The following is a 12,348-nucleotide window of genomic DNA, read 5'->3' on the forward strand; positions in this document are numbered from 1 at the left end:
AGGCAATAGTGAGAATAGTAGGGCATGAGCCTTGGTGGGAAGTGGGTACACTAACAGATAGTTTGAGTGTGAGGTACTGAACAGAAGATAGTGGTACTTATGCTGGCAGAGTGAAGAAGGACATTGATTTTCTTGCCAAGTCACCTTGTATTCCTGCAGATAGCTGCAAGTACCATAACCCAGGTGGAACCTTGAACCAGGTTGACATGATCTGGTATCATGTCCTCCCAACTCCCCACCAGTTAGTCCAGCATGACCTCCAGGACCAACTGCAAAGCAAGGCATTGAATTCCCTCTGTTAGTCATGCAGGGAAGTCTGGACTGACAGTGTTTGCACAATGTTTTTTTTAAAGAGCATGCAGATGCAGATGACGCAAGTGAAGTCTGAGATATCCACGGAGTGGCGAGTTGTTCCAGGGATAGTGCATTGTACAATGGGGTGGAAACCAAATGTGAGAGTCACCATAGGGGAATGGCAAACAATTAGTGAAATAAGTTTAGTAAGATTGGACTTACTGTCTATGCTGTATATCATCTGTCATTGCATTTAAGATGTTAGAAGCAGTTTGTCAGACTAATACATGGAATGGGCAGGTGTTTTCATAGAGTCATAGAAATGTTCAAAGACTGCAATTTCCCCCCAGACGTGATCGACAATGCTCTCCACCGCATCTCCTCCACTTCCCGCTCCTCTGCCCTTGAACCCCGCCCCTCCAATCGCCACCAGGACAGAACCCCACCAGTCTTCACCTACCACCCCACCAACTTCCATATACATCACATCATCCGTCGTAATTTCCGCCACCTCCAAACGGACCCCACCACCAGGGACATATTTCCCTCCCCTCCCCTATCAGCATTCCGAAAAGACACTCCCTCCATGACTCCCTTGTCAGGTCCACACCCCGCACCAACCCAACCTCCATTCCCGGCACCTTCCCCTGCTACAGCAAGAAATGCAAAACTTGCGCCCACACCTTCCCCCCCTTCCCTCCAAGGCCCCAAGGGATCCTTCCATATTCGCCACAAATTCACCTGCACCCCCACACACATCATTTACTGCATCTGCTGCACCCGATGTGGCCTCCTCTATATTGGGGAGACAGGCCACCTACTTGCAGAATGTTTCAGAGGACACCTCTGGGACACCTGGACCAACCAACCCAACCACCCTGTGGCTCAACACTTCAACTCCCTCTCCCACTCCACCAAGGACATACAGGTCCTTGGATTCCTCCATCGCCAGACCATATCAACATGACGGCTGGAGGAAGAGCACCTCATCTTCTGCCTAGGAACCCTCCAACCACAAGGGATGAACTTCGATTTCTCCAGTTTCCTCATTTCCCCTCCCCCCACCTTGTCTCAGTCCCAACCCTCGAACTCAGCACCACCTTTCTAACCTGCAATCTTCTTCCTGACCTCCCCACCCCCACTCCGGCCTATCACCTTCACCTTAACCTCCTCCCACCTATCACATTTTCAACGTCCCTCCCCCAAGTCCCTCCTCCCTACCTTTTATCTTAGCCTGCTTGGCACACTCTCTTCATTCCTGAAGAAGGGCTCATGCCCGAAACATTGATTCTCCAGTCCTTGGATGCTGCCTGACCTGCTGCACTTTTTCAGCAACACGTTTTCAGGATAGAGATGTACAGCATGGAAACAAACCCTTCGGTCCAACCTGTCCATGCTGGTTTTCTAAAGAAAGTTTGGACAGCAAGGAATTTAGAAGAGTAAGAAACAGCTTGTCTTAAAGATCTGAGGTTTTGAGAGTTTTTTGTCAGGCTGGAATTGGAAAGGATGCTTTTTTCTTGTGGGAGCATCAAATATTTTTGGGTTACTATTTGAGCAGAAGGGATTGGCCATTTAAAACTGCAAAGAGCATCCCACCCAGCTCTTTCCTGATGAAGGGTTTATGCCCGAAACGTCAATTCTCCTGCTCCTCGGATGCTGCCTGACCAGCTGTGCTTTTCCAGCACCACACACTCCACCCAGATTCACTCCCATGCTACCTTTCCCATGGCTAATCCACCTAGCCAGCACATCCTTGAACATTCTGGGCAATTTAGCACGGCCAATCCAACTAATCTGCACGTCTTTGGACTGTGAGAGGAAACCAGAGCATCCAGAGGAAATCCAAACGGATACAGGGAGAACATGCAAACTCCACATAGACAATTGACCGAGGGTGGAATTAAGCCTCAATCCCTGGTGCTGACAGGCAGCAGTTCCAACCACTAAGCCACCACACTATCATATTTTTGTTGGAATGGGAGGAAATTTGATAAGCTGGACCTAGCCATTTAAATGATGCTCTGCTGTGGAAACATCTGTTAGTTCTGTAATATACTTCCATTACATAAACTTCACTTTATATCTGAGCTTATGATAATACACTCACACTGTGAACTTTCCACCAATTCTCTCCTTACGCTGAAAATTGGGACAACCTATCCAATGCCCTGGGATAAAGGCTAATATGTTTGACTGGTAATGTGAGCTGGAGATGTACTTCACAAGTGCTGCCAAATGTCTTTAATGACTGCTTATCAAAAGATAGTTTACACACTGATTTCAATACATTCTATCCGATATACTCCACTTTAGAAAAATACTCTTGCGTGATCTTAATTTCAAGGAATTCACGGCAGAATATTGTAAACATTAACCTGACTTACCAGGCACGAGGTGTCATCATAACTCCACACAGACAGTTACCCAAGGGTGAAATTCAACCTAGGTCCCTGGCACTGTGAGTCATTAGTGCTAATCACTGAGCCACCATGCCATCCATGCTGGGTCATGTGTTTTTGATACTCACTTCCAGAAGAGGTGGTGGAAGCAAATTTCTTGATTTTTTTTTAAGATGTGGATAGTTTCTTCATAAGCAATGGGTGAAAAGTATCTAGGGAAAGAGGGGATAAGGCTTTGAGATAACATGATCTTATTAAATGTTGGAGGAGGCTTGAGAGGCTGAATGGCCTCCTTTTGCTCCAACCTTTTATGTTTGCATATTCCTGATACTCTCCCTGACAATCTATCTGCCCTCTCCAATCCTGCAGCTCTTTTTATCCCCAATGCCAATTTAATGTTAACCTGTTCCTAGATCACCAAACAGCCTTTCCCTTACCTCCTTCATGCTGATGCATGCAGTGTCCAAGATGGGCAGACCTCAGTTCACACATTGAGATGTAATAAGGAGAAAGGCTATGTGTCTTTTCACTTTTTAAAAGAAAATCTCCTATTGATTTAGCCCTTCATGACATTGAATGTCCTTCAATCGCTTAATTCAGTACAAAAAATCAGTTGTAACCATTGTCCTACTTCAAACATTTTTTTAATAACTAGGAATTGTCAAGTAAAACTGTGAGATAACAGGCATAGTCAGTGATAATTGTGAAATGATTATAGTGCACAATTAATTTATAAGACCCTCAGGCTTGTGTCAACATACAGAGTGAAATAGCAAGAATAAAAAACAGAGATCAGGACATGTAAATCATAGAATCCCTTCAGTCTAACAAGTTCACATCAACCCTCTGAAGAGACGCCCACCCAGACCCATTCCCCTTCCCTATTACTCTACATTTACCCCAACTAATGCACCTAACCTACACATTCCTGAAACACTTCAGGCATTTTAGCATGGCCAATTCACCTGACCTGCATATCTTGGGACTGTGGGAGGAAACCGGAGCACCCAGAGGAAATCCACGGGTAGAATGTGCAAATTCTACACAGATAGTTGCCTGAGACTGGAATCGACTAGGAGAAAGTGAGGACTGCAGATGCTGGGCATCAGAGCTTAAAAATGTGTTGCTGGAAAAGCGCAGCAGGTCAGGCAGCATCAAAGAAGAAGGAGAATCGACATTTCGGGCATAAGCCCTTCTTCAGGAATGAGGAGGGTGTGCCAAGCAGTCTAAGATAAAAGGTAGGAAGGAGGGACTTGGGGGAGGGGCTTTGGAAATGCGATAGGTGGAAGGAGGTTAAGGTGAGGGTGATAGGCCGGAGAAGGGGTGGTGGCGGAGAGGTCGGGAAGAAGATTGCAGGCCAAGAAGGCGGTGCTGAGTTGGATATGTGGAACAGTCCATCTTCCGCAGCTACACTGGCACCACCCCCCACCTTTTCCTCCGCTTCATTGATTCAGTATCGGCGCTACCTCGTGCTCCCACGAGGTGGTTGAACAGTTCATCCACTATACTAACACCTTCCACCCCTACCTCAAATTTACCTGGACCATCTCAGGATCCTCCTTCCCCTTCCTAGACCTCTCCATCTCTATCTCGGACGACCGACTCAACATGGACGTATACTATAAACCGACCAAATCCCACAGCTACCTAGATTACACCACTTCCCACCCTGCCCCCTGTAAAAACGCCATCCCATACTCCCAATTCCTTTGCCTTCGCTGCATCTGCTCCCAGGAGGACCAATTCCAATACCGAACAACTCAGATGGCCTCCTTCTTCAAAGACCGCAATTTCCCCTCAGACGTGGTTGACGATGCTCTCCACCGCATCTCCTCCACTTCCCGCTCCTCCGCCCTTGAGCCCCGCCCCTCCAATCGCCACCAGGACAGAACCCCACCAGTCTTCACCTACCACCCCACCAACCTCCAGATACATCGGATCATCCTTCGCCATTTCCACCACCTCCAAACGGACTCCACCACCAAGGATATATTTCCCTCCTCACCCCGATCAGCATTCTGGAAAGACCACTCCCTCTCTGACTCCCTTGTCAGATCCACAACCCCAACAACCCAAACTCCACTCTCGGCACCTTCCCCTGCAACCGCAAAAAATGCAAAACTTGCACCCACACCTCCCCCTTCACTTCCCTCCAAGGCCCCAAGGGATCCTTCCATATCCATCAGAAATTCACCTGCACCTCCACACTCATCATTTACTGCATCCGCTGCAATCGATGTGGCCTCCTATACAGTGGGGAGACAGGCCGCCTACTTGCGGAACATTTCAGAGAACACGTCTGGGATGCCCGTACCAACCAACCCAACCCCCCTGTGGCTGAACACTTTAATTCCCCCTCTTACTCCGCCAAGGACATGCAGGTCCTTGGCCTCCTCCATCGCCAGACCATGGCAACACGATGCCTGGAGGAAGAGCGACACATCTTCCACCTAGGAACCTTCCAACCTCCAGGAATGAATGCAGATTTCTCCAGCTTCCTCATTTCCCTCCCCCCACCTTTTCTCAGTCCCACCCCTCAGACTCAGCACCGCCTTCTTGACCTGCAATCTTCTTCCCGACCTCTATGCCCCCACCCCCTCTGCAGCCTATCACCCTCACCTTAACCTCCTTCCACCTATCGCATTCCCAACGCTCCTCCCCCAAGTCCCTCCTCCTTACCTTTTATCTTAGCCTGCTTGGCACACCATCCTCATTCCTGAAGAAGGGCTTATGCCCGAAACGTTGATTCTCCTTCTCCTTTGATGCTGCCTGACCTGCTGTGCTTTTCCAGCAACACATTTTGAGGCTGGAATCGAACCTAGGTGTTGTGAGTAACCACTGAACCACCATGCCGCCCATTATTAAATATGTTAACAACTTGATAGGTCCCTTGATGACTCCCTTGATAATTATAATACATTTATCCACTTTTATCCACATTTGTGTCAACTTTTAAAAATCCTAACGGGCACTTGACTTCTCCCCAGTTATACCTTACCCCTCCCAAAGGGCATCTGATCTCTGCATAAGTGCATGCTACTTCTCCAAACACTGACAGCTTTAGGCCCACTCTCATTTGGGATAAAATGCACAAGTCATGCTTTAGACATGTTACTAGCAAAAACTGAATTGAATGCAGCTGAACTTTAATATGTGCAGTTGCCTTTGTGAATCATAGATATGCAAATAAGAACCTGCTGGGTTAGGAGGGAGCATTCAGAATTGTCAACCATTGTGGTGAAAGTACAAACTAAAGAATCAAACTATTGCTACAGACTCTTCAATTGTCATTGAGGATGAAGTGGGGACAAATGTGGCTGCTGCTACAGGAAAGAGACTCAGCAAGTTGTTCTTCAGGACCTAGGAACTGCAGGCTAGGCGAAGGGGGAAATGCCAATTGTGAAGGGTTACTACAGTATCTGATGGGGTTGGGTTTGGATAAAACATGCCGGGTAGGAAGTGATGGATTGGAATTAGAATTAGAATTTGATTTTATTGTATCGAGTGCAAGGATTCAGGTGTACAGTGAAAAATGTACAAAATGACTGTTCTCCAATGCCATCTTAGATACAAAAGTGCCCAGATATAAAATCGTAGGTATAAAAATAGAAAAATAAAGAAATAAAGTTGAAACTTCAACATTACACTCCTGTTTAAGTGATTAGCCATGGGCCTGGATCCAGGCTCTTTCACTCCTGACCCTGACACTAAGACCATCAGCAGCACACAGCAGTCAACCAGCCTTGAGCCCCTTCACCTCACCACATGTCGCCACAGAACCATGTACCAATCTTTGGCACCATCTTACCTCCACTGAGGTTGCAGCTGATTGGATTGATCTCAGCAATACAGCCAATGCTACCTGGCCCTGGAACAGGCACTGGGTCCAAACCTGCCTTCCTCTGCTCTTGCCATCACCGCTATGAGCACCCTTACACACTTGACTCCCTTACTTACAGAAGGTGCGCGTGACTAAAAGTTAGAAAAAGGCAGGGAAAAAAGAAAAGAAAGTAAAAGCAGACTGAGCAGATGAGCTCCACGCTCAGGAACCCACACCACCACCTTGACCATAAGGAAGTCTTGTAGTGGGGAGAGGTGTTCATCAGCAGCCAGAAGCATCCTGGCTTTGGGGGTGGGGTAGAGGTTGGGTAGCATGACCACATTTGGCAGGATCAGAGCTGTTGGAAACGTAGCTGCTGCAGATTCATATAGGTGGATTGGCTGGGGTTTGGAGAAACTATGAAGACTATTATGTTTAAGGTAAGAGTTACCAGGAGGGGGATTTGGATATTCAGGAGTTCACTGACACATTAAGGTAGAAATTGCAAGCCACTGTTTGAGGAACACTCACTGTTGCCTTCCATCTTGCTGGAAATCAAAAGTTGGCAGTGAAAGTGGGTGTGTTTAATGATTGTAAATGAGGGAGCTTTTAAAGAGGGCTTTTAAAGAAAAACAATGTTTTATAGGCCCATGTATCGAGCCTAACCCTGGGCAGATCAGTTTTGTTGCCCCTCTCTGCCCCAGTTTTGCTGACCACATCATTCACATCGACACTTTTGGACATGGAGGCTACAGAAGAATAATGATGCTGTTGGATGAGGGCCAAAAGTGTACAGTATCCACAACCTTTTGGACTTTTTTTTTCCTTTTGCTTGTGGCTAGCAGTAGACATCCACCCATTGAACCTTATGTATGGACATGACGTTATGCCTCACACTGAAACAATGGTATTCAACTACAAAGACAAAAAACCTGCAGATGCTGGAATCCAAGGAAGACAAGCAGGAGGCTGGAAGAACACTACAAGTCAGGCAGCATCAGGAGATGGAGAAATCACTCTTGGAATGTGGGCAGCACATTTATTGTCCCTACTTAGTTGTCCTTGAAAAGGTGATGGTGGGTTGTCTTGTTAAACTGCTGCAGTCAAGTGTTGCAGGATGTTGACCAAGCAATTCAGAAGGAGCAGTGTATTATATTTCCAAATCAGGATGGTGATTGGCTTGGAGGGATACTTGCTCATGGTGCTCTTCCCATATATAGGAGAAAGTGAGGACTGCAGATGCTGGAGATCAGAGCTGAAAAATGTTTGGTGGAAAAGCACAACAGGTCAGGCAGCATCCAAGGAGCAGGAGAATTGATGTTTCAGGCGTAAGCCCTTCTTCAGGAATGGATTTGGATGCTGCCTGACCTGCTGCGCTTTTCCAGCAACACATTTTTCAGCTCTTCCCATACATATGCTGCCATTGAGATTCTTGGATTCTTCTAGTTATAGATTTTAAAAATGTTATTTGGGGAGCCTTGGTGAATTTCTGTAGTACATCTTTCAGATGGTAAACACATCTGCTACTGACTGTCAGTGATGAAGGCACTGAACAGGATCGACCGCATTCTAATGTTCACTCAGGATGTTCACTGACAGGAGGTCATTATTGCTACCATCTGGGACACGGCCAATTGTGAGGCTCCATAGTGGCTGATCGGGTGGTCAAGCTAATGCTGTCAAGGAGATCTATGACAATCTGTCTGGAGGCTGTGAACTTGTTCACTAGAATATCTGATGGGGTTGCTTAAGAGTATAGGCCATTGAGAGTCCATCTGAACTATACATGGAAAATAAGGCGCAGGTTATGTGAGGGGACATGGGTCTGTTACTACTGGATGGTGACTTTGGAATTTGGGTAGTTGTGGGCTGGTTGTGAATGAATATTGTAAAGGATGTCAATTGTAAGGGATTGGTGTGGTAGAGCATGGATAGGAACAGGGTCAAGCAGGGAGTGGTTTGCCACATTCAGGAATGCATTGCTTTCAAGGAAGGCTGGGGCGGGTGGGCGGTGTGTGTTGGTGGCATGCATACAGTGTATGACTACATGTTTTTGTCATCTCATGTGCCAGGGTTGGGGGGAGGAGGGGCAGGTGGGCAAATGCAGGGTCATATACAGTAGCTGGGTGGGAACCAAGAAGGTGCAAAGTGTATGACGTTAAGAAGAAGGATTATCACAAAGAGTACCTGAATATTCAGTGCTTCACTGACAGGCAGAGATAGAGAATGAATATCACTGCCCAAAGAGAGCTTGCTGTCACCTTTGGTCACACTGGAAATCAAGAGTACACAATGGGAAGAAAATGGCTGTGACCACAACTAAAGTGGGTAAGGTAAGTGGTTCAACATCTAAAGGAGGGGGGGCTGCAGGACAACTGATGTCAGGCCCTTTAGAGGGCAAGAATATTACATACAAAACCCATCCACTATAAGGACATTGGCCTGCAGGTTCCCTAATACCTGGCCATCCTAATGCATTGACTCTCTGTGAGCTATATACTTTCCTGCCCCAAACACTATTAACCAGTTCATTCAGCGCCAACAATTTTTGTAAGCACAAGTCAGGGAACAAAATAGGAATTTTTCACTGAGTGGCAGTGGTGCCAACAGAGCACATTACCCTACGCATACCTTGTTCACTGTGCTTCCAAATGTTACAGCAATCTCTCAACGTAGACATCAATCCATGCTACATCCTGTATGGATGTAATGTTTGGCCTCATGCTGGCACTGTTACATTTGGGGCTCTACAGTGACTCATAGAAACAGAGGTATTGCAAAAGTATCAACATTTCTGCAAAGATAAGATTTTATCTTCAGTCCAAAGACTCAAACATCATCAAAGTACACTCAAAAGGTTATTATTTGCTTTCCCTACCATTATGTTACAGTGTTATTGCAGGTTTCACAGTTGGGTTAGAGAGAATCTGCGCGGCAGTGGAACCTTTTGGTTTTGAAGGTTGGGTTGGGTGACTCCGGGGATGTTTCTTACTGGACTGGCCAGACTTGCTGAAGGTTTTCTTTCCAGAAGTAATGGACCCTCTTTGGCTTGAACTTCCCAGGTCAGATGACACAAACAGGGTGAAATAATGAGTTTTGTTGCCTCTGAAATATCATGAAAACAAACTTTGGAGGGCTCTGTGTGTGATTCCTCCTCTAATAGGTTGCTTCCTAGTACGGCTGTGTCCCCTTCTGTAGAAAGGGTATCTGTAGTAAGTTCCAGGTGTTTGGTCCTGCATGGGTCCTGGGACCCATGGGAAGGGTGATAGAATGCATGGGTGTGTGCCTAATTTGCAGACACTGAGGGTATTGCATCTGGCTGTCCACAGCAGCAGCCAAACAATTATAGGTTTAAGGAGGCTGGGTCACCCTGGTGTAACTGCAAACTTGCAGTCTCTAGGCAATGAGGGACTCCCACATTCTTATTAGGTGTTCCTGTTCCTCCTTGTGCATTTGAGCAAAGTCCCTGATTGCTGATGCTACTGGACCCCCTCCTGCCTGGGGCTGAGCAGGCACTGAGTGCCAGTTGTGCGGGTAGTTTCTTCCTCATTCAACTGAGGAGCTGTCACTGTTTAGTGCTCTCCAGTTTGGGCTACCAAACGTTCTTAATCTGTCATTCCCAACAAGGTGTTGTTATCTGAACTGGTCAGAGCTGCAGCAAGGAGCCTTGCTGATGCTTCCTCCGAGACCTCTGAACTCTCTTCCTCATAGCTTGAAGAAGGAGCTTCTAGTGGAGCACTCCTTTTTTTTTCTGTGGTGCCACAATCATCCCACTGGTACCTGCAAGGCATAAGGGAGAGAACGCATTGCAGCCAATGGTTAAGAGTAGTATACAATGAGTCACACTGACAGTAGGATTAATGAGAGAGATGGGGTGGAATGATAACTCCTCAGTTGGCAGGACATGAATATCAGTTATCTCCAAAGGAGAGGGCCCATTCTTCTCTTGCAAGGGTCAGGATTCTCTTTTTTAGTGAGTGAGGAGTCTGCTGTCAGGTACCCCTTCACTCATCCTGGGTCTTTCTGTCCTGTTCTGTACTATTTTCACCTGGAAAAAGGGAGAGAATGAGTGTGATGAAATTAGGTGGCACTGCTGTGCTGGTGCAAGTTTTCTAAAGGTGATGAGGTATACTCAGTGACTTAGTAGGCAATGAAAATGTCATACAGAATTGGTGGTGTGGGAGGTTTAGGGGAACAAGAGTAGCAGAGGTAGAGTAAGTGTGAGGCAACAGAGAGAAGAGAGTGGTACTTACCTTGGTAGAATGGAGAAAGTCATTGATTTCTTGCAGCACTGCTGACCATTCCACTTGATCATGGAGACTGCACTCTCTTGACTGACAACTGTGGACCAGACTGTCAGTTCTGCTGGCATACCCACCTCTGCTAGTCTTCCAGGAAAAGGATATCCTCCTGTAGACCAGGACCTCCAGATTAGCACTGCTGCCTCACAGCGCCTGAGACCCGGGTTCAATTCCCGACTCAGGCGACTGACTGTGTGGAGTTTGCACGTTCTCCCCGTGTCTGCGTGGGTTTCCTCCGGGTGCTCCGGTTTCCTCCCACACTCCAAAAATGTGCGGGTCAGGTGAATTGGCCATGCTAAATTGCCCGTAGTGGTAGGTAAGGGGTAAATGTAGGGGTATGGGTGGGTTTCGCTCCGGCGGGTCGGTGTGGACTTGTTGGGCCGAAGGGCCTGTTTCCACACTGTAAGTCTAATCTAAAAATCTAATCCCTATTGGAGAAAGGATGTCCATTGATGAGCAGGATAGCTTCAGAATGCCAAAACTTATTCAGATGCACTGCAGCCAATTCCAGATGGTGCAGATGTCAAATATTTCAGATTTTTGACAGAGATCCGCTGAGTGGGGAGTTCACTTAGAAAGAGCGGTTGGTAAAATGGGGCTAGAATTAGGCGAGCTAGTTAGATGATTGGCAGGCTCATTGGTTATTGAGACATAGAGTCATAGAATCATAGAGATGTACAGCATGGAAACAGACCCTTCGGTCCAACTCGTCCATGCCGACCAGATATCCCAACTCAATCTAATCCCACCTGCCAGCACCCGGCCCATATCCCTCTACACCCCTCCTATTCATATACCCATCCAAATGCCTTTTAAATGTTACAATTGTACCAGCCTCCACCAGTTCCTCCGGCAGCTCATTCCATATATGTACCACCCTCTGCATGAAAAAGTTGCCCCTTAGGTCTCTTTTATATCTTTCCCCTCTCACCCTAAACCTATGCCCTATAATTCTGGACTCCCCATCTCCAGGGAAAAGACTTTGCTTGTTTATCATATCCATGCCCCTCATAATTTTATCAATCTCTATAAGGTCACCCCACAGCCTCCGATACTTCAGGAAAACAACCCCAGCCTGTTCAGCCTCTTCCCATAGCTCAAATCCTCCAACCCTGGCAACATCCTTGCAATCTTTCCTGAACCTTTTCAAGTTTCACAACATCATTCCAATTGGAAGGAGACCAGAATTGCACGCAATATTCCAACAGTGGCCTAACCAATGTCCGCAACATGACCTCCCAACTCCTGTACTCCGTACTTTGACCAATAAAAGAAAGCATACTAAACACCTTCTTCACAATCATATCTACCTGCAACTCCACTTTCAAGGAGTTCTGAACCTGCACTCCAAGGTCTCTTTGTTCAGCAACACTCCCTAGGAACTTCCCATTAAGTGTATAAGTCCTGCTAAGATTTGCTTTCCCAAAATGCAGCACCTTGTATTTATCTGAATTAAACTCTATCTGCCACTTTTCGGCCCATTGTCCCATCTGATCAAGATCCTGTTGTAATCTGAGGTAACCTTCTTCGCTGT

The sequence above is a fragment of the Hemiscyllium ocellatum genome, chromosome 16, assembly GCF_020745735.1.
Source record: "Hemiscyllium ocellatum isolate sHemOce1 chromosome 16, sHemOce1.pat.X.cur, whole genome shotgun sequence".
Taxonomy (NCBI): domain Eukaryota; kingdom Metazoa; phylum Chordata; class Chondrichthyes; order Orectolobiformes; family Hemiscylliidae; genus Hemiscyllium; species Hemiscyllium ocellatum.